This window comes from Venturia canescens, chromosome 4 (assembly GCF_019457755.1).
Source record: "Venturia canescens isolate UGA chromosome 4, ASM1945775v1, whole genome shotgun sequence".
NCBI classification, from domain to species: Eukaryota; Metazoa; Arthropoda; class Insecta; order Hymenoptera; family Ichneumonidae; genus Venturia; species Venturia canescens.
In genome coordinates, this window is record NC_057424.1 from 18,612,236 (window position 1) to 18,634,268 (window position 22,033).

General features: G+C 42.6%; 1 protein-coding gene across 2 annotated transcripts in view; it reads left to right on the forward strand.

Moving 5' to 3' along the window:
• Nucleotides 1-22,033, forward strand: part of LOC122409273 (diacylglycerol lipase-beta-like) — a 135,223-nt gene that overhangs the window by 30,904 nt on the left and 82,286 nt on the right. The gene's annotated exons all lie outside the window — the stretch shown is intronic.

Genomic DNA, 22,033 nt, shown 5'->3' on the forward strand with positions numbered 1-22,033 from the left:
TTTAATGTACTTTGCCTGCTTATTTCTTTCGTATCACGCTGGTTCTCGTTGCCTTCTCCCCTGCTTGCAATATTTTTCGTTTTTCGTTTCATTCCGTTTTTTTTCCCTCCATTTTTCCAACATTTTCCGCTCACTCTCTTCTCCTTCGTTCCCTTTGCTCCGGTCCACCGTACTGGAACGTCGCACCCCTTCTCCCGACTGGTAACACTCCCGCCGCGATGAGGGGGTGAGTTTTGTGCGGGAGGAGAACGCGCTACGGTTATGAATTTCTAACGAGATTTCGTGGAAGATCTGTGAAAGATTAGCGAGCGACGGTGGGAAGAAAAAAACGAAGCTGAAGAGGACCGGCGAAAGGAGCGATGAGCTGAGCAAGGGAGAAAAGTGTATGCTCGTCTTTCCCCGACGAGCAACCTTTTTTCCAACAGTTTTTCCCCCTTTCGTCTTCTTTCTCGTGTATCTTACATGGCCAGAAGACACCGCGAACTCGCGACAAGTAGCTTTATGGAGAGACGCGCGAGGATAATACGAGGAATGAGAAAAATTGAGGGTGCAAGAAGAAACTAGGAAAAGGGACGCCGCTTTCTATTGTAGGAGGAGTATAACGCGCGAGAAGAAAAAGAGATTGGGCAAAGATATAAAGCGCACAAGAGGGTGAGAAAATATTCACGATAGCAGTGAGATAACTGTCGTGTTCCGGAAAGCTTCTGTCCCTACAAACTTGCCTTCTTCCATGAGATTTTTCTTTCTTGCCCCTTTTTCTCTACGTCGTTGAATGCAAAAAATTAACTAACCGTTCGATACCCTTCTTGAAATTCGATTGTGACGCATTCTCTGTATTTCTCGAACTTCCAACGCAGCGTTTGCCGAAGCAGGTACGTCCTTAATTGCTGTACAAATGAATAACAGACCGACGCCGATGAGCCGAGGGTTATAAACCAAACAAGTAGTCTGCGAATCAACCGAGGTTTCACGCATTCACAAATTTCGGAGAATTTTAAAGGGCAACAAATCACATATACTCACGATTTTCCTTCGTACATTTTCAAACAGTTTTTCCAAACTATTCATATTTTTTCATGGGTTTTTGAAATACGTCAAATCACATGGAAGATATATATTCGGCCACGAGCCGCTGTTTCGAAAATTTCATGGACGAATCAGCAGCATCAAGGATGTTTAAATCTCTTTTTTGTCCCTTTAGTTCTTCGACCAGTTGAGTAAGCTTTAGTTAATTAATGCATCGTAATTTGTAACGGTGATCACAAATTGTGAAAAAATTGCAATTTTTTATGCAATTAATCGAGGCTCGAAATCGTAACATAAAATTATGATGAAATAACTCAATATCGATGGGTCCAAAAACAGGAGAATGAAAGTGCAATGTTTAATAGCTGAATGGTGAGTAATGGACAGACAGGTGTCCATAGAAGTTTCTACGTGTGTTTGGGTGGGTATATGGCGGAGGAGAAAAGACTATGAGACTAACTGAAACCCTGCTGTGAGAGGTTCACTCGACCTTTCGCCTCACGGTAATACGCACTTGGTTGAACACGCGCACTCTTCGCGTTTTCCTCCACCTCAAATTCTCTGTCTCTTTCTCTCTCTCTCTCTCGCTCTGTCGTCTTCCGCCCTCTCGTTTTCCTTCCTCCTCGTTTTTTTTCTTACTTACATATTTCTGAGGATTTCACTCGCAATTGCAAGACGATTTTCTTCGGCTCTTTACCTGTTTGTGTCTTTCGAACTTGAGTTCCGTCTCCCTCTGTCTTTTTCCTTTCTTCATTGTTACCTTCGCTCGAACATTGTATTCACCGTTACGATGTTTCCTGCATTAAAACCACTAATTTTATAATCCCACTTCGAGGGTCACTACTTTGCAAATACACGTTTCTCTCCTCCTTTTTTCCTCTCTCCAATCCCTCTTCCATCAGGTGTTACTTATGCGACCATAAACAATTCATTTATCGTCGTGTACAAGCGAGAATATAAATCGCCGGGCGTAATAATTCACTGGACAATTTTTCGAATTAACATATTTCGGGAAGGAGAATTTTCAGAAAATCTTTTTCACCTTTCTTCGAGACGATGAATTTCGTTTCAACATTTATTCGTTTCTCGCGTTCTCGGTTTGTCGCATTCTCGAATCCGGACCATTTCATCCAATTGATAAAAAGTAGCTGCTCAAACACGTTTGATGATGATGGAGACAAAATTAAGGGAGATTGATAAACGGTAATAAGAGAGGAGTGAACAAAAAGTAAATTGAGACAAAAATGAGTAAAGTCCAAGTTTTTTTACCTTTCAATATCCTCTATCTTGCACTCGATGTTTCAACTCTTCTTTACCTTTCTCCATATTCTCGTACTTCTTTCGCGGTTTGGCCTTGCCCCCGCTCTCATATTTTCAGTTCGTTCTTCGAGGAACACGTAAACTCCCCCCTGCAAAATATACCGCACTCCTCTTTTACTCTGTTGGGGTCCCCTCGAGCGCATTATGTGTTTATCCTTCTGTTCCCTCTTGGGTCCACCTTATACACATTGTCTCAGTCTTAACTCGCGTATTTTTTCTCTCCTTCACTCTCCCGCTCTCTCGTCCGTCTCTTCTTTCCTTATCGTTCATTATTTCCTCTCTTTCTTACTTCTTATCTTGGTCAATATGTTTTTTTCCGTTCTCTGCTCACTTATTCTTAGCCCTCTCGGTAATGATCGGAGGAGGGCACCGAAGCTCAAATAGAATTCGTGTGCCACAGATGTACTTCTTTCCTCCCATTCGCTTCTCCTCTCTTGCCATCTCCTTCCGTTTGAATTCAGCGATGCATCGAGAGTTGAAAACGAAAAAGTTTTGTTGCTTACGCCCTACATACATGCCACGAGAAGATTGAAAGGCAGCGAGTGAGGAGCAGCCAAAAGAAACAAGAGCGAGAGAGAAATCAGGCTGAGTAAAAAAATAGGTACGGAGGGCTAATAATTATGAGACATTAAGTGACGAGAGTGAGAGATGGTGGAACATTTCAGGAAAAGACTCGAGGAGAACTTCCACGTTATTTCGTTTCAACGTTCGAGTCATCCTCTTCGTTGCTGGCTCCTTCTTTTTCCATCGTTTCTCTGTATCTTGGGCGAGGATGATAGAGGAAGAAAGAAAGAAAGAAAGAAAGAGAGGGTTAGAGAAGTGCAGTGATTCCGGGAAGAGAACCGAGTGCTAAAACAATGTTTCTGCCGGTTCGCTTTCTTCTCTGAAGGTCTGAGAACTCGCCTCCACGTGTTCTCTCTCGCTCTCTCACTCCTTCTCCCCGTTCTCGCGCCCTATTAGCCCATCGAGGATTTTGTCTTTGTTCTTGTTGCTTCCCTCTCCGTTTTCTCGAGTATCGAGGTGTACTTTTTATCACTTTACCCTTGGCCACAAAACTTTTGCCCTTCGGACTCGACCGAGAGAGTTTCTTCAGTTTCAGCTTCGTGTTTTTTTCCTTTTTTCCGCGCGCTGTAGCTCCTTTTTTCCCTGCGTTTCCTCTTCTTTCTCGCGTGCAACACCACCTTCCTCCAAGACTCAATCGAATATATGAACTTCATTTCGTCCAGAGTTCACTTTCCACTGGATCCTCAACTTTTCGATGACTTTCGGCTTTCGAAACAACTAACGAACTATTTTCGTACCCTCTAATCATCGGGTCCGGGGGTACCGCTCGATTAGCTTCACAAAACGTACCTTACTCTTTTTTTTTTTCGTGTTAGCGCTGCTCCAGATTCGAGACAGCATTTTTAATATCATTTTTTACCTTATTTTTTTCTTCCTCGTGTCTCATCCCATTGAATTTCACCTGCTCGAGATGAACCTTCTGGTGCATCGTCCTCAATATAGAAATCGTCCAATGAATAATGAATTTCATACTATTCACATACACGAGGTTTTTTATTGCTGTCAAACAACTAATAGAATCGAGATGATCCTTCGAAATTATATTTAGCTAAATATTGATAATTTAATTCTCATGCTTTTCGGTTTGTAAACTGATTTGAGAAGGGAAGAATTAAGAAAATCAAAAGGCGATCATCTCCCTTCGTCTGCGACAGCTGCGATCAATTACGAGTTTATTCTCATTCCTCAAACTCGAATCTTTCATTTTCGCGATAACACAATCAGCTGTTTATTTTACGTTTCAGCATACACGAATTATTGAAGATTATTGAGTCGTAAATGAGAAGCAAAATCTTATATTAGAGTCCGTATAATGGTGAACGTTCAGTTCGGGGACTGAGTGAAATTTCGGAGTTCCAAAACAGATTTCTCCATCGAACTTATTCAGGCCCAATTTTTCCAATGAGTCTGATGCACTCAACAGTTTGTTTTAACGTTCCTGGTGCATTGCACGTCGACTCAGTATTTGCAAAATCGAATACTTTATCGAACTCTCTTTTTCGTCCCGATTGATCCGAGAAAAAACTCGGTCATAATAGGAGGGAAGCCGCATTGATGTTTTTGTTTCTAAATCAGATTTTATGACGACTCGTTTGAGCGTGTTCCGAACCCACTGTGTCACGAATACGTCGAGAACAAGTGTCAGGCCGAGAACAAAGCTCGCACCGAGAGAATATTCTTTTCTGTCCTTTCTTCTTCGAAAATAAACGCGAAGGATATTCAGAATGTGAGAAAAAGAGTCGAGGAGCGTCTTCACTCGTGTCACTATAACGTCGCGGAAGAAAGGTACGAGGAAAACGGCATGGAAAAGGGCAATAATATTTCAAGCGAAGGCGTCCTCGCACAGGGTCAAGGATATTTTCGGAGTGGACGTTGGAACTTCTGAACCTTCATGCGTACCCTCGATGGCTCGTATCTCTTAATCCATTTGGAGAACCACAGTCGTCAATCGTATATCGGCTGTCCCGAAATTTCTCTCCAACCTCCGGAAGACCATGGGAATGAAAATTTCGAAAAAACTGCTCCCCCCCCCTCGTTTTCCTTCGCCTTGTTCACGGACAGAAAATTCAGAACAACAAACCAAAGACAATTGACTCGGTAACTCGATAAGAAAAAGTGGACGATTGCTCTGCTTCGGTGATTTCACCCTCGCTCCCTTCGCCTCGCTCTACCCCCGATCGATCCTCGCTTCGTCGATATCTCGACGAGGGCAGTTCAAAAAAATCTTAATCCACGAGTCAGCCGTTGAAAAGTGCGCGATCCACGGGCTCGGTCTCCCCTGGAATGTGCTGCACATTTGAGACACTTTGTATAAATTGAATTGCCTCGCGCACAGTCGCTCGACTAAGGTCCTTAAGGCTCGTTTCTCCGTTACTCGCTCTCTTTCTTTCTCTCTCACGAGGCTGTCCGCAACACTCCCAGGTAGCATTGTAAATCCGCCTCTCTTTTTCTACACCCTCGCGTGTATGTATATATGTGGGTTAAGTATGCATGTCGTACTTGGATATTTTCTTTCAACATTTTACGACCAAGTGCAGATTGAACCTGCGCGCCGGCTTAAGCCATCGCGGTTGAATCACTCCAAGTACAGGTATGTGCCAAAATATATGCTGATGAATGTGTGAGGCCCCGTCGGCTGAATGTATGAGTATGACGAGAGCCGCGGAACGTCGAACCACCAAATGCTCTACGGGGCCCTCAAGTTTTACTGAAAATTATCAATTCACTATTTTCTGTCAACGTCTCCAAATGATTCTTGACGATTGCCAAAACTATTTTTACACAATGTGAAAAGGGAAGGGGAAAAGTAGATTCAGAGAGGAGTCTCGAGCGGTGGAGATCGATGATAATCATATCCTCAGAAATGTGTTAATCGTATATCGGGCTAACTGAATTATTGATTCTCGAAATGTCACGAAGGGAAGTCGTCTGTCTGTCTCGTCTAGCAATCCGATTTTGCACGTTCACTCATACGTTTTCTTTGCGGTGTGAATGAAAATTATTTCTCTCTCACGATCGATCCGATATTCTGTCTCGCACGGCATCAATGGGAGCGAGTCACGTAGGCATTTTAACGAGATGATATTTATTGGTGCTCACAAATGTGTTAGTATCTCACGCGTCTCTATTTGAGTGGAAATCGTACGTAATTGAAGAAGCTAAGAAGCCAAATGGACGGGCAAGAGCAACATTTTTTTCCAGTCGCAGGAGCCTGGACGGAAACAGGACTGAGAAATTCGGTGAACATAAACGAAGAAAACGTTCAAGAATTCGGCGTCGCGAGGTAGGACAAACGACTCGGTACATTGGCTTTTGAGCCTGTACGCTTTGCTATAATCTTAGCTATTATTGAAGAGGGCAGCATTTATGACGATAAGGACGAGAATATGCATCCGCTTTGAATGATGGATCCTCGCGTCATTCCGATGCATTGACTCGCCAATGAAATTTTAGGTAACGGAATATATGCCAGGATGAGATCATGAATGAAGATCCCCAGAAATAGTTACCAATTCGATAGACAGACGGAGACAGAACAGGAAATGTCGGTTTAATAAATACCGATAATTTCTAACTATCTCCCGGGTATTCCGTTGCTTATTAGCTTTCCTCTCTATTGATCTCTTTTTGCAAACTCGTTTTACTTCCTGTCTCCTTCTCATTCGGCGAGCTCAGCGTCTCTCTTTTTCTCCGTCTCTTCTCATCTGTTCTTCCTTGTCCTTATTATTTTATTCTCCCCTAATAAGTTACTTGTGTTTATGTTTTTAGATGGCTCTACAAATCGCTATTTTGTGTACTCATACACGATTAACAATTTCCAAAAGTCTGCGATCGAAATTGAAGAAAATTACTGGCTCGTGGTATCGCGAAATGAGTGAAAAAGAGACGAGGATCGAGGAAAGAACAGAAAATCTGAAACATCTTTTCGGGGATTAGACTTCTCGGTTGCACTATGACCTGATTATCGTAATAATATCGTAGTTTGTGCCCTGCCGCCAATGCGAGTGGGCTTAAGGTGGTTCTGTACTTTTGTTGAAGTCTTAAGAATGGGCTGAAATTTAAATACGGTGTAAAGATAGCCTTCACGGACCGACTGTCAAAATTTCAAATCGATTCGGCATTTAGTTTTCGAGGTATTCCGGATTAAAAATGGCTCGTTTTGCACACGCGATGCCTATACTTAGCGCGTCACTGGACAGCGTTTTGTTCACATTTTTTATTACCGACGCTAAACGGATCTTACGACTTAAAAATAAAACGAGTCGTGTATTCAATACTATATTGTGGGATTGATATTTAAAAAATGGGAATTTTTAACCATTTGAACGGTTTTTAACTTCTTTCGCGACGAATGAATAGGATTTCGGGAAACACTGACAATTTGACGCTCGACGCTGTAGTAATATTGGAGAACGGCGTTGTTGCCACGACTACAGCGCCACTTTCCGTACGTGTGAGAGACCTATTCGTGCGTGAAACGTGATTGCGTAGGACAGGCAGAGTGTACAAGCTTTGACAAAACCACGGTGCAGAGCTACCTTAAGATCGGTCGACTAACCTCACTTGGAATTTTCGAAATTGAAATTCTTTGAGACAGTTTGACCAATTAAGAAAAGGCTCTGTCAGCCTACGCAGGGCGATGGCAAGAACGGGCTGAAGAGCTTCTTTTTAATCTGTCAAACTGTCACAAAGAATTTCGATTTCGAAATTTACAGCTAGCTCTTTCGCACTCACAGTTGCGATATACCGTCTGATCCATGCTCTTAAAACTCATGTTATTCGATAATGAAAAACTGTTGATGATTTTTCGTGCTACAGGGAAGTCTCGTGATTACGTTTCGTGATCGAGATTATTGCAAATTTCTATATAAATTATTAACAAACGGTGTCTCACGTGCACTCGATCAACGTTGAATAACGTTCTCGTTTATTCATTTTTCATAACGATGAAAAACGAATTGCGTTGGTTATAGAAAAGTGTGGCAAAGCAAACGTAACCGTATAAAGTTCATTCGAGGAAACGTATTTTCTTGTACGCTTCTTTTCACATTTTTATTCATACTTTTTTTGCATTTCATAACCGAAGTACAAGATGGCTGCATCGATGTATTGGAGCCGTTCTAATTATTCAATTAGCCTGGGATTCTCGCGAAACGAGGACGATGTAGAACGAGAAAAAAGGATGATGAAAAAGTGCTCTTCACGAGAAACTATGTGAAGTTTTCAATCGATATATACAATTACAATGCACGCGAAAGACGAAGATGTGTGTGTGTGTGTGTGTGTGTGCGTATACGTATATAATACGGTTGCGTCGAATGAGGACGGGGAGTTTCAAGGAAAAGCCGTAAAGCGATGCGCGCGAGTGCAGTGATTCGAGTACACGAGGAAATAAAGGATGAAGGGGGAAAAAGATAAGACACATGTATAACAGTGTATTTATTTCTGCCAGCAAAGAAGAATACTTTTCTTTTATAAATTTTATATTATTATGTAAATAAAAATTCATTCGTCTATTAAGCTAGGATTATTCCAGGATTTGATGACATCTATAAACATATGCATCCATTTGATAAAGAACTATTAAAAGATGGGGAAGTGTCGCGTTATTGCTCCGGTTCAATCAGTGTTGTAATTTCTCATTCTAATGATGTGATTGTTCGAAAGATATACGAGAACTGCTTGTATATTTCCGTCCATAGAGGATGCCCTTGCTCACCTCCTTTCCGCGAATAGATCCAACACGGTATCATATTCACTTTATGTGCTCGTAAAATGCACAACGAAATAATTATATTTGAACTTGTCTTGACTTTTTCCGTACAGCAGTATGGCTACGATCCTTATTCCCTTTTCTCCATTATTTCTCATATTTTCCGAGGATTTTTAGTTTTTCTTTACTTTACTCGTAACGAGTGTGCACTTCTTTCCCTCTTCGTGCTCCTTTTCTCTTTCTTCTCTCGCTAGAACTTCCTATGCCATATTTGTTCGAGCCAAAAATTGCTCGAGTCAACTCGACTGATGCATGGCCAGGAGTCAAATGTTTATGGACTTGCTTCGTTCCTTGCTATATGAAAGAAACGAGACGGCATGAAAATTTCTTATTATCTTAAGAAACGATTGATAATTGGACGAATGATATTCCAAAGTTAATGAGTTTATCGAGTTTATTCACGTGTAGTTTTTAATTCGATTGTTAAAGCACCTTTCGAGTGTCGTGCCACTGTATTTCACATCTCTACAGATTTAGACAAGATTTCCTATTTTCGTTCTATGGCTGCCTTGCTTTACATCGAATTTCCGTCATATGCATTCTGTCTATGAACTATGAATGTATATATATTTAGGTATATAACACGATGACATTTCGTATTGATTAACTAATGAAATTTTCTTCACTAATCAAATCGCGTCCATCAATGTCTCTTATTCTTCGTTTACTCGTCTTAAAAATACTCAGTACTTTTTACTGTCGTTGAATCGTAAAATATTTATTTCTTACTATTTTATTACATCGATATTTTTTCCGAATTATATTCCATCCTTTTGCCTCAATTGATTTATTATTTTCGAATTATTTGTCAAAAGACATCAAATGGACAACGCGGTAGGCTATAATTATAAACAGTTGCATACCGGAGTGAAGTGATGTTCATTGTTGGATAAGAATTCAAGAATTCATTGCGTCTCAATGTCTACGAATGCAGCAGTACCAAGCGCACTAGTCCAACAGACTCGTCAGCTAGTCAGCTGTCGTCCAATAATAATCCTCTGCGAAATCAAATTGTATTTTAATGTACATTCGTTATTTTAGGCGCAATGTAAATTGGATTTTCGGTCCACCTCGTTGACCACTATTTTCGAACGCCCCTTAAAGTATAAATGTATTGTTGGAACTTGAGGAATTGCTATGCTTGTGCATCTAAAAATGTTTTAACATCACACCACACATAGTTGCAAATACAGAAATAATATTCGGTCGATCAGTCGGAGGGAGAGTCGGCGATATCAAAACAGGCTGTAAAACAGTGAAGGAATATCCCAGAGCTTGACGAATTAGTGGACCAGATCCTCAAAAACGTCTTCCAAGACCATGCACCATTCTGGGATGTCTTCCAGTCTAGTTTGTTCAATTTTCCTCAAAATAACCCGTGTTATGTATCATCATGCACATACACAAGCACACACACATACATGTAAATTTTAGGTATGTATATTTTGACGATAGTCTGTCCGCTCGATCGAGCTGCCTGTTTCTCGCTTGAGGCCACGGGAACAGAGGAGAATGGCGTATCGAGTCAGCGATACGCGAGTTGTCGAGGGAATTTATCGTCCAAGATGCTGTGCTCGCGCGAGTATATATATATAGCCCAGGGTAGTTTCGTCGTTGCTGAAGAGCGAGGTGAGAAGGGCCGGGGGGATGGGATGGGAGTGCAGAGAGTTTAGATACGTCGAGGTTGTGACCGCAGGAGCCTCTACGACCGGACGCACCCTAGATGTGCGGGGCTACATTTCCTCCATTACACAGCATACTAACGAATCTTGACCCTTTAAGGTAAGAGAAATATCCAGTGGATAGTTGAAAAAAGGATTGAATGCAGTTTAAATAATCTTGTCACGGAGGCTGCCAATCGCTGTGGAATGACCAATTCGGGGGAGCGTTTTCCAAATGGTTCCGGTGTGATGATTGGGATTAATTAACAGGCTCAGAGGACATGAGAGACCATTGCATCGTGTCACGGAGTTTTAGGACGTGGGGGAGAGACGTTATTTGCAACAAAGTAGTTTGTACTCGGGTTTATACGAAGCTGTGAGCGTTAACTGGTCCGTGATTTCCGTTACACGCGAAATAGCGTGGGTCGGGAGTAATTGACATCAAATTTACCCACCGATATAATGAAGAAGAGTTTTACTCGAGCGGTCACTCAGAGATGGATGAGATAATGGCGATTGTGTGAAAAAGCTCGTGAAAAATTGTACCGAAATAGGAAAGGGGACTGGAGACTCGGTCGGTGTATCGCGAGTTTGGTATTCGGACGATTCTATTGCATAGACGGTTCGCATTAAAAGGATACATCGAGAGAAGTCAGGAGGGAGGGAGAGAGAAAGATCGTAGGTAAGGAACGCGTGTCGGTATTGACTAGCCAGCTGCCAGGAGGTTGTGGCCAAGACGGAGAGAAGGAAGAAGGGGTTTGTGGACAAGGAATAGGGTAGAGTACAGGGATGGACTCTGGAGAATCTGAGAAGACGAGCACTGGGGAGAGAGAGAGAGAGAGAGAGAAGGAAGGATCATATAGGCAAATGGCTAGAGAAAGGGGTTGTCAGTAGAGAAGAAGGAAAGTTCGAGGCCTGGAAGGGACGTCCGAGAACAGAGAGAGCATTGCTAAGGGTACTACTCCGCAACTATACATGTAGATAAATGTATGGACCAAAGACGAGAAGGCTCTTGGTCTGCTCGCTTCAGCAGGAAAGCGAGAGAGAGAGAGGGAGAGAGAGAAAGAGACAGACCGAGAGAGAAGAAAGGTTGGATGTTGGCTGGACTACTACCTAAGACTGATATGGATTGTAGATTATTCTGGACCTCGGGAGGGGTGGATGGTTTCGCCTCGCTTGGCCAAGGGTTAGTATCTCGAAACCCTCGCGAGCCTTAGCCCTCAGGGCGTTCTCTCTCTCTTTCTCTCGCGCTCTCCTCCTTTGTACTACCCCATCCTTCCTTGCGTGTTTCTAGCCCTGGTTTCTCGTAGTCTATCTCTTAGACAGCGTACAACGCCATCACTAGCATCCACTATCTAGGTTATCTACTCTCTCTCTCTCTCTCTCTTCCTCTTGCGCCCTGCCTCTCCACCCTCCTCGCACCGTCTCCGTCGAATTTTGCTTTCTCCCTCGTGCATTCACATTCTCTTATTCCTCTGGCATCTTGTGTTATTTCCCATCCGACTATCCTTCCACCTCTGTATACCTTGTCCATCTGCACCTATTTCTCAAGCGAAAACACCCAGCACATCCCCCCCTCTTGCATCCTTAACGCCCGGCAAGAGGAAATCTTCTCAACTCCTTTCCCCTCGACTCCTCACTTCGTTTCTCCCAAGTCTCGTGGTTCGAATTCGTAGTTCTGCATCCTACGACACGAATTTCAGATGCTTCTAAACAAAATGGCGTAACTATGAGAATTTAACGCGTCCGAAGCTTCTTACCTACGCCATTTTGTTCTTCTTGTTCCACTATGTCCACGATATATCCAAGAACTTGAGATCCCTTGGCCATACCCTTCCTCCATCCTCCTCAAAGTGGTTAAACCCTCCACTCTCCTGTATCCTCGCCCAACCCTCCGTCTTGCTCCGTCGTCTTCCCTTTCCTCCTCTTCGTCCACCCCCAAGCCCTTCTCACCCTCTTTCTCGCTCCTGGTCCAGCTCAACTCCTTCGCATGCCTTCTGCGATAATTCCACGTTGTACGAATTTCGCATTTCGATGCAATATCTCCTTGCTATGTGTGTATGTTCATCTACATATACATTCTGTATACGGATGTATGTTTTTGGTCCTTCGATGAGGGCCTTGAATCCTCTCGTAGCGCGAATTCTCAAACCTTAGAGCAAAATCCTCCGCCTCTCTTCTCTCTCAATCGCACCATCATCCATCCAACCGTGCGGCCAACTCTCGTTCACAGAATACGAAGTTTAAGAGAGGGAACGGAGAACGAAGGATGAATAACATGCCCGGATTTTACACAGGATGTGAACGCGAGCTTCCGATACTTCGATAACCCAGAGATGCTGCTGGACTCCTACAATCTTCTAGGGAAACTAATACATTTACGGATGCATGTACACCAGTGGGTACATATAGAATGTACAGGATTCTCTGGCATTTTCGTTTGTTTGCCTATAAACGTCGATTATTGCCAGGAAATTACATAAATTCTTGGTTATTATTGCCAATTACTTTGCCTTCGTACAGGTCGTCAGAGTGCAGGCGATTTTGGAAGATGTTCCCCGAGGCTTGGAAAAGGCACTTGGGTTCTCGTCCGAGGTATATTTATGTACTTATATACGTAATTTTTAATTCAAAAAATCATTGATATTCGGCATAGATACTTTTTAGTAGATTCAAAAATCTTCTACCGTACCAATATTTTGGTCGTACAGCAAGAATCTTGTTCCATTGATCATCGATAAAAAGATTTTCTTAAAGTAGTTCGGTCGTACGAAAAAGTCTTGTGGAGGTCCACTTTTTTGCGGTAAACGACAGTTTAAGGTCCCCTGATAACGATAAACACAGTTCCGGGGCGTCTCGAGGGGCAAAATTTTGAATTATTTCATTTACAATTTTGAGTCTTTGATACTGTACCTCGTGGGAGAACTCACAATAATATTAATTGTGAAAAAGTTGCGTGGTGTTCGAGCTTCAGAAAAGTTTACATCGTGAAGAAAATTTATCACAGATTCGGTTTATTTAAAAAAAAACATTACCTTACGGGGATTTTAAGAAAGGAAACATGAAAAAACTTCAGTTTTTGACGTGTCGAAAGCGCATGTTGGTCATTACGTTGGATTGCTGGTAACAGCTGATTGAACTTCGGGCAAAGTCGGGAATCGCGGGAATTTCATCAAATTTATTTTTGAGACTGACCCGCGTGCTTTAATTCGTCTAGTAGCTTCGCTTTTTCTATAACGAAATGACCATTCCTGTTTCTCGGTGTCTTGTTACCGATATAAACTTTCTTTCGTACAATAAAAATGTTTCCTGGGTTATGTGTATTTAAAGTGTCGGACACAAACATTAACTAGTCGATCTTTTATGATATTTTAATAACATTTTATTACATTCTTACGATAAAAATATTTTCAATGTAAGTGTTTATTAATTTTATTAATAATTTAAACTTCAATTTAATCAACATAAAGTAGTTGCTAACTTGACTCATCATAGAACGGCCAAACTACTTTTTAAAAAACTTGTGTTGCACGTCGTTGTGCTATTGTTTTATTTATATCAGAGTTTCCTCATAGCTTCGTTGATGCCATCACTTTCAATAAGTGCCAAATACTTAATATTGGCGATAAAAATGTAGTAAAATAAGACGAAAGTTTGTATGTTTACTTAAACTTGACATATACTAGCTCAAAGAGACCAAGCAGAGTCGATCCATTCCACGGCACTCGTGACATTTTTTCCCCTCACTAATGCTTGTTTGTTTGCTTCTTTTTTTCTTTTTCATACTACTTTGTCCTCGTGACAAACGAGTCCAGCACGAGAAGGGCGAAGTAGCCATGCGTTAATAACGACTGTTAATGACAGGTGTTGTGGCAGAGTCTCTCCGTGTGTATATCTTTAAGATCCTCTTTTTTTTATTATTATTCCTTCGCTTTGAGAGTCGCGACCATTGTTCGCAAGCATTGTTTTCACCTCTATGCTCTGCCTAAACCTCTTCTTTACGTACAATGTGTATATTGAAGTATCCGCAATGTTCTTCACGTTATTGCATTGAGGAGATACACCATGAGTGCGTTCGTTACAGAATATGCATGCTGGTGTAATCACACTTCCGGGAGTCGGTACGTTTGACGCCACATTCTTCTATGCCTCCTTCTTACCCTCCCATTCTCAGCGAATTGACACACTGAAAAAGCTTGCTGATGCCTTATTGATTGTTTAATTTTTATTTTTATTTTTTCTATTTTAAAAATCTTCAGTCCCATCATCGAAATGAATTTTGTGAAATATGCGGAATGTGTTACGTTCTGATCTTACGTGACGTATAAAAATGACTCACTTACATTATTCGCAGTCTAATTTAGACTATTTTATTTTCAATGTAATGACGGAGGGAACTAAAAAAGTAGTGGGGACCAGGGAATAGGAATTTGGATGGTAGGTTTTATTAAGGTAGTTCATACACGAAACGATTTTCTCAAAAAAGTCTTGAAATTTACACAGAATTTAGATGGGCAGTCGACTCACACCCATATCAAATTTTAAAGGTTTCGTCTGATTGGTTATTGAGATTGAGTGTCTAAATATGAGGAAAAATATACAGGTTTATAGGGATTATGCGTGAAAAATCATTTATCTTTCCATATGACGAATGAACGCTTCTTACGAAGTTTATGAAAAACGTACACAATAACAATGAAGTATACAACGAAGGTCCGTGAAAAAATTCAAGACGATTGTTTTACTAGTAATAAAGATATATTACCTTAAAGATTGAACGAAATTGGTAATGAGCACTCGTAACCACACATTTGTTTATTTCTGCATTTTGTTTCTTCTTGGCTTGGTCCATTCCTGTCACAGCCTTCTGGCTTTTTATTGAAACTCTTTTCTTGATCCATTTCCCTTTGTGTTTTCCCTTTGCGCTCTCTAAAGCGATTTTTTACATAAAAAAGTATAGTATTTTCGCCAAGGACGAATAAAATTTCGGGTTCGGTCAGTGATGGATCCCCGTTCAATTATTGGCCTGTAATTTCATTCACCATGAGATAAGTTGAAAAAACCTATTTACTATTTCAAATTAATAACTCTGACATTAATTTAGAGTGATTATATCTTTAATCGAAGATTCAAAATTGATCCAATACCCAGCAGAAAATACGGTCTTTCGGGCGTGATCTACCTTAAGGTATTCCTTTCCGAAATTCCGAAATTTGAATGATTCCTAACCTCTGAGAAGTCGGCTGTTATATGGGAAAAGCTTCTGCTTCTGCCATTTCTCCAACTTCTATCGTTAATATCTCTTTTCAACATTCAGTAACCCTTTATTTTTATCATCGCTATAAATTCCTTACATTTTTTTCTATCCGTGAGACAGTTTGTATCAGGAATTTAGAGATATTCAGAGTATGAATTATTGAATAGAAATGTGGTGATGATGAAATCTCCGTAAGGTCCCGTATCAATTTTATGATTTTTGAAATTTTAATTCTTCATTAAATGTTCGATAACCTGACTTGAAATTTCGCCAATCAATTCGCATGCACTTGTACTTTACTGTAAATTAAAATCAATTTTTTGTAGAGAGTTCGGGTTCGTGAAAGGAATACCTTAAAGTTCACGATGGCAAATTGAGACAGTCACATGTTTGCATTTCGAAGAGAATTTTCAGATTATGACGGATTCCACTGAACATGAGAATCTTGAAATATCTTCAAATCTTGTCATTCAAATTCGTACAATATTTTTGAAATATTCTACAGTAGAAAATAAAAAGAAGAGTCACTGGTTTCATCATCATTTGAACAATATTAGCGTTGATTAGTACACTTGGAATTACCGACAACGATGGGTGTGCAGTCGGTCTACGGTTACGACAATCTTCCAAATTAGGCAGCCTCAGGCGAAGCCAATTCAGCTGAATCTCAATAAAAATTAAGCCTGAAGTATCGGCCGGGTTTTCGAATTTTCCTTGGCTCGGAAATGCGGTACATTTGTGCATCTAATCAGGAAAGAGAGGCTGGGGGCAACCCTATGAAGGGTAGGCTGAAAGCGCAAATAGAAAATGGTAACATTGAATTTGCTTCGTTCGAAGAGGCCGAAAAAATTCTTCAGATCCTCCGCCCTTTGCTGATTTCGTTAACATTCGCGATGCAAATCAAAGATTCCGCTTTCATCGGAGGAAATCGCTCATCAGTTTTGTATCCTAACGAAGTCGACAACCAGATTTGTCATATAAATCGTAAAACATGACCTCTTCCAAACGACTTTTTTTACCCTGGCCAAAATTATTCCCGAGCAGGCGTCGAATGACCAATGAACGAGGTAAAATCGTGCGGTAAAACTACTCCTTAAAAAATCCCGATGGAATATTGTCACCGAGAAGTTTCCATAAAATATGAAAAAACAATTCTTCAATCGCCACCTGACGCAGCGACGGTCAGAGGAGCCGGGGCGGGGGAATAGGGAGAGAACGGGCGAAGAAATCGGCGAAGAAATCGTTAGCCGAGAGTTGGAAAAGAGAGAAGAAGCAAAGAGAGAAGAGAGCACTTTCTTGGGGAAGCAACAAGCTGTTTATGGCTGTTCTCCTCTTACTTTCTCCACTGCGAGGAGCCCACAGGAAGATAGCCGCGTACGCTACCACCGCACACTTTCGAGCAGCGGAGGAAGAGAGCACGAGAGAAAAAGGTGAGGAAGAAAGAGGAAGAAGCTGCGAGATTCCGTGCATTCACGAGCGATCAACGTGATCGCATCTCCGCCCGTTTTCCCTCCGTTTTCCCGCACTTTTCTACCCTTCGGTAACAATATTTTTCCACCATTTTGCGATGTTTTTATGCGACGCATGCCGGGTAATATTTCCTCGTGGATTATCCCGCTCTCACGTTCTAGATAAACGCAGAATTCAAACCTGAAGAAGAAACGCGAATGAATTTGAAAAAAAAAAAAAACAACAAAAATACAAAAACCCCTAAACCGCAAGAGACGCGACGCCAAGTTGCAGGAAAGCAAAATTTTCTAGCGTATCTACGCTCAAGATTACTCGAATTCCCCTAACTTTCGAACTAGAATTTATTTACAATTAATTCGTGACATTTGTTCCGGATGAAGACGTTGTAATTAATTCACCGTTGAAGGTGTGCAGACCGAGGAACCCACCGATGGCGAGACTCGAAGAAAGACTTTCCTCCCTATCTGGTTTTGATGATTGCAGCGGCGCTGCTCCTGGAAGCTCGAGGGGTCCGAGAATACACGAAAAACTACGTCGTACGTGGTTCATACCGAAGTCAGGAAGTTGAGACGAACGAGGTACAGGATCTTGTCGAGTCGTATGAGGAAGTATGAGAGGAAAGAGGAAGGCCAAGAGAGAGCGAGAGAGAGAGAGAGACCTGAAATAGGGGTGAGTGAGGAGAGTGGCCTCGGACCAATGTGCGAGGCAATGCTGTGGCTGGGACTCTCGGCGATTTGGAGAATGAGGAGGGCAAGGGTTGTGCGAAAGGCAACGACAGCGATGTTAAAACGAGGAAGTAAATCTCTCCTCTCCGTCGAGGAAGCTGACGGGTGTTGGTAGCAGTAAAATCACAAATACATATGCCCACAGACGTGTCTGTACATCCATAGGTGCGTGTACGTGCGTGGGTGTGTGCAGCGAGAATAGCCAGAGGCCAAGATGACGACGGTGGAGAGAGAAGTCGGGTGGGGGAGGAGCACACAAGGAAACTCGCCAAGACCACGATAGAAAGAGACGTAGAAGCTGAGAAAGGAGTAAGGGAGAAGCGTGCAAGCACCCTTGGTATACACGACAGAAAGGATAGGGAGGTGTAGTTCAAAGACGGGATGTGGAAACTGTGGGAAGAAGAGAACTTGCCAGTGGACTCTCCGAGCATATATATATGCATGTGTAGATGTGTGTATGTAAATGGCGTGGGTACGGGAGGATGTTGAAGGAAAAGGGAATTGTGGGAGAGGGAGGGGAGGACCGTTAATTCCCCGATACAATGCTCATATCACCTTCCACCACCCCTGACCAGAACCCGAAGCAAGAAAGGACGTCGTCCTGGAGAAGGACGATACGGTCCAGGGAGTCTTGTGCCGTGCGTCGGAGTGAGACCGGGAGAGTAAGAAAGGTAGAGAGAGAGAGAGAGAGAGAGGGATAAAGCAGTTCCCCTCTCACAGCAGGCAAGCACCTTCGAGAAATTATACATGTATACAAGTATATAGGAAACTCATGGACGTTCCTTGTCTTACTGGCAAACTTAATCGATATTTCACAGTTTCTTACCCCCACCACCGAGCCCCCGGACCTTCTTAGAGTAAGAGAGGGAGAGAGAGAGATAGAGTTTGAAGAACTCTCTCGCTCTCGTGTCCGGTCCATTCGAGAGGGAGGAATCTCATAGAGCATCCCTCTTGGTCCTCTCCTTCCAACGACTGAGCATCTCCACCTACTAACCCCCTGCTTCCTCTTCCTCCGCGTTGCTGCTTCATTCTCTCGCTTCGACTCCCGACAGCATCGCGGGGGTGACTAACCACCCACGTCTACTCTTAACAGCAGCAACACTCTCTTTCTCTCTCTCTCTCACAACAGCCACACACACGCTCGCACATACATACTCTTTCGTTCTCTCGCTCCATTCACCTCCCCAATCACGAAACACTACCTCCACGTCCTACGGAGGTGGTCGTCTCTCTTCGGTTGGCTCTCGGATATTTTGTACGTGTATGTGCCAGTCTATGTGTTTATGTGAGATGCAAATATCTATCTGCATATTGTATTACACGTCACGATAATGTAGACCGCCATACTTGGCGTCTTTTGCGCTTCGTCTTCTCTCTTTCGTTATTTTTCTTCGTTTTTTTTTTTTACTTCGTATTCTTCAAACTACCCCTCTGCCTTTTTTCTCTCTTTCTCTTTACCACTCTCCTTTGTCTTTCTCACCCCCGATGGATATCTCGTTACCCCTCTCCGTTTCTAACAATATTTCTACGATATCTCCACATCTTTTACCTTGTGCTTTTATTTATATACGTGCATTGAACAAATTTATATATAAATCGATATGTGTGTGTGTGTGTGTAAATTTGTATATACGTTTATACATGAATGTATATTTAGTGGTGCCTCTCCTGGCTCGTTTCATTTTTCATCGACGCCTGAACCATGCCGCCTATCTTTTTCTACCACGCAGCCCGTGTATTTCTCTCTTCTTCTTTCTTACTCCGTACCCCCCATGCTTTCACCCCTTCTTCTCTTATTCCGCCTTTCTCTTTTCGATACAGGAGGACGTTCACGTTAACGAGGACTCCCATCTCATTATTGTAATTGGACAATGTACTTTTGCCTTGGTTTATTTATGGGAAGGCTTGCGAACTGATGCTTCAGTGGTGGTGCGCGAGAAAAGGAGAGCCTCCAAAAGCGAACGTTCGTTAAAGCATTATTTTGTTCGCATTATCAGCGCGATAAGAATATAGTTATTTGCAGAGTATTTAGACATATATTTGGTAGAAAGAAGAACTGCTCGAGCACCGACTCAACGATGAGAGGCCAGAAAAACTAAATATGAAGGAGAATACTGCGTATAGAAAGATGGGGGAGAGAAATCTAAAGTCCGATACGAGATTCTTATTATCGTGGAAAGGAGATGGAGGGAGACATTTTTCCTGATAATGGACGAGGGAGAGAGGCGGACGAAAGAGGGATATTATTCTTGGAGTTCGATGAAGTCGTTCTAGAAACAACCCCTTCAACCTCGTGAGCCACGTAGTTTTCATAATTGTCTACTGGCTTCGACGCGAATCGATTTTGCAATTCCCTCTCACTCTCTCTGTCTTCTTTTCTCTAGTTCTTCTTCTCTTCCTCTCCTCCAATTCCCACTTGACTAGAAAGTTATAAAAATGCTAGAACCGTGAATCCTTGCAGTTTTTTTTGTCTCGCCGTATCAACGAAACAACTCTTAATTAGTATTTCTCAGAAAAGCGAATCGTCGAAGTGACAGGCACAATAAAACCAATCGCGTTTAAAATACTGCTCCGATTGATTAGCAATTCAAAGGAGATTCCTTCGAGCAATAACAAGAGGTCAAATGAAGGTCAATAATTCTTCTTTACAAGTTTGTAAATTTGGGTTTGTTAACGTTGCAGAATTGGCGAACGTCACAGTTTTCCTTCCGGCTAGTATGATTTTCGTAATCAATTGACGTGCTCCAAAATGCAGTACTTCGTTACCGTAACTTTTTTGGAACCCGATCGTGATCATCGACTCCTGCACTTCCAAAATGAATCTCGTCGAGGAGCACAAATTCTTTGAGCACAATCAATTCGGAGGGAGTGATCGTACGTCGAAACGAGCCATTTCCATCATCAAACGAATATGGTCAGGATAAAACGACGAGAAAACAGGGAACGAGAGGCTGAGAATAGGCGGAGATGCATAACTACTGCCCGGTGCATCTCCATGAAGCGCTGCACTGCAACAGCAGCAAAATATCTCTCAATGCCCTTGATACTGCACTCGTGTATGCGAGGAAGGAGGAGGGAGAAATGGTGGTTTCAAAAGCGTGAGAGGGCTCAACGCGGACCCGTGAATCAATAGCATTATACCATTCTAGCAGCAGGAAGAGCCCATCAAAAGAGGGAGTAAAGGGTTGCGGGGGAGGGTGGTTTATGGTGGTGTGTCTCGTTCGGTGGGCCGGACGAGGGCATCGGAGAGAGAGAGAGAGGAGAATAGCCTACGATCGAGAAGGGAGCAAATAATCAGGCATGGATCCAGGCATCTCTCTCCCTTCCTCCATCTCTTTCTCTCTCTCTCTCGCTCTCTCTTTTCGTTTGTTTCTCTCTCCATTGGATGGTGGCAAAGAAGTGATGGCTCCTTGCGGGTGTAAAGGGGGTGGCAATAGTAACAATCCTGAGGTATTTAGCCGCTCGCTCAGCCACCCTCTGACTCAATCCCTTATTCCTCTCTCTCTCTCTCTCTCTCTCTCTCTCTCTCTCTCTCTCTCTCTCTCTCTCCCGGAGTCGCTGCTTCCATGGCTCTTCCTCTCTCTTCCCCTCCCTCTCCGCCCCCTTCTCTCGTCTTCTCGTATACGAGAAACACATATACTAAACAACGATGCGGAGAGAGGTAACGGCGAAACGACGGGGGAGCCAAGATACCGTTAAGACCGTCCGCGGACTCCCCGCGTACATCCAACCCACCGCAGGACCACCCCCTACGACCACCATGCACCCGGCCTTCTCTGTTTCAACTTCTAAACGTATTCCTGTGGCCTCACTCTCGCTCTCTCTCTCTCTTTCTTCCTCTCCGCCTTTGCTACTCAAGACGAGGATGCATTTGTGTTCATGCAAATGTACGTCACGAGTGTGTGTATGTGTGTGTGTGTGTGCATCCGTAGGTGGGTGGTGCAGGGGGATAGAGCACGTCTCTGTGTATTCGCCTCTTAACCGAATGCAACTCAAAGACCTAACGGGTGACCGTCACAATTTTCAGGAGCTGGAAAAAAAATGAGCTGCTTGACGTGGTAAATGTACTCCGAAAAATCTCATTTCATGCTATTATTTTTTCCGTTATTACGTTGTGGAACAAATCATTAAAGGTTGAGGGAATTCCAATTTTTTTCCTGAGTACCATCCCACCGTGGTTGCCATTGTGGGCAGAGTGTGACAGAATCACAACTCGACACGCGCCCATAAAACAAAA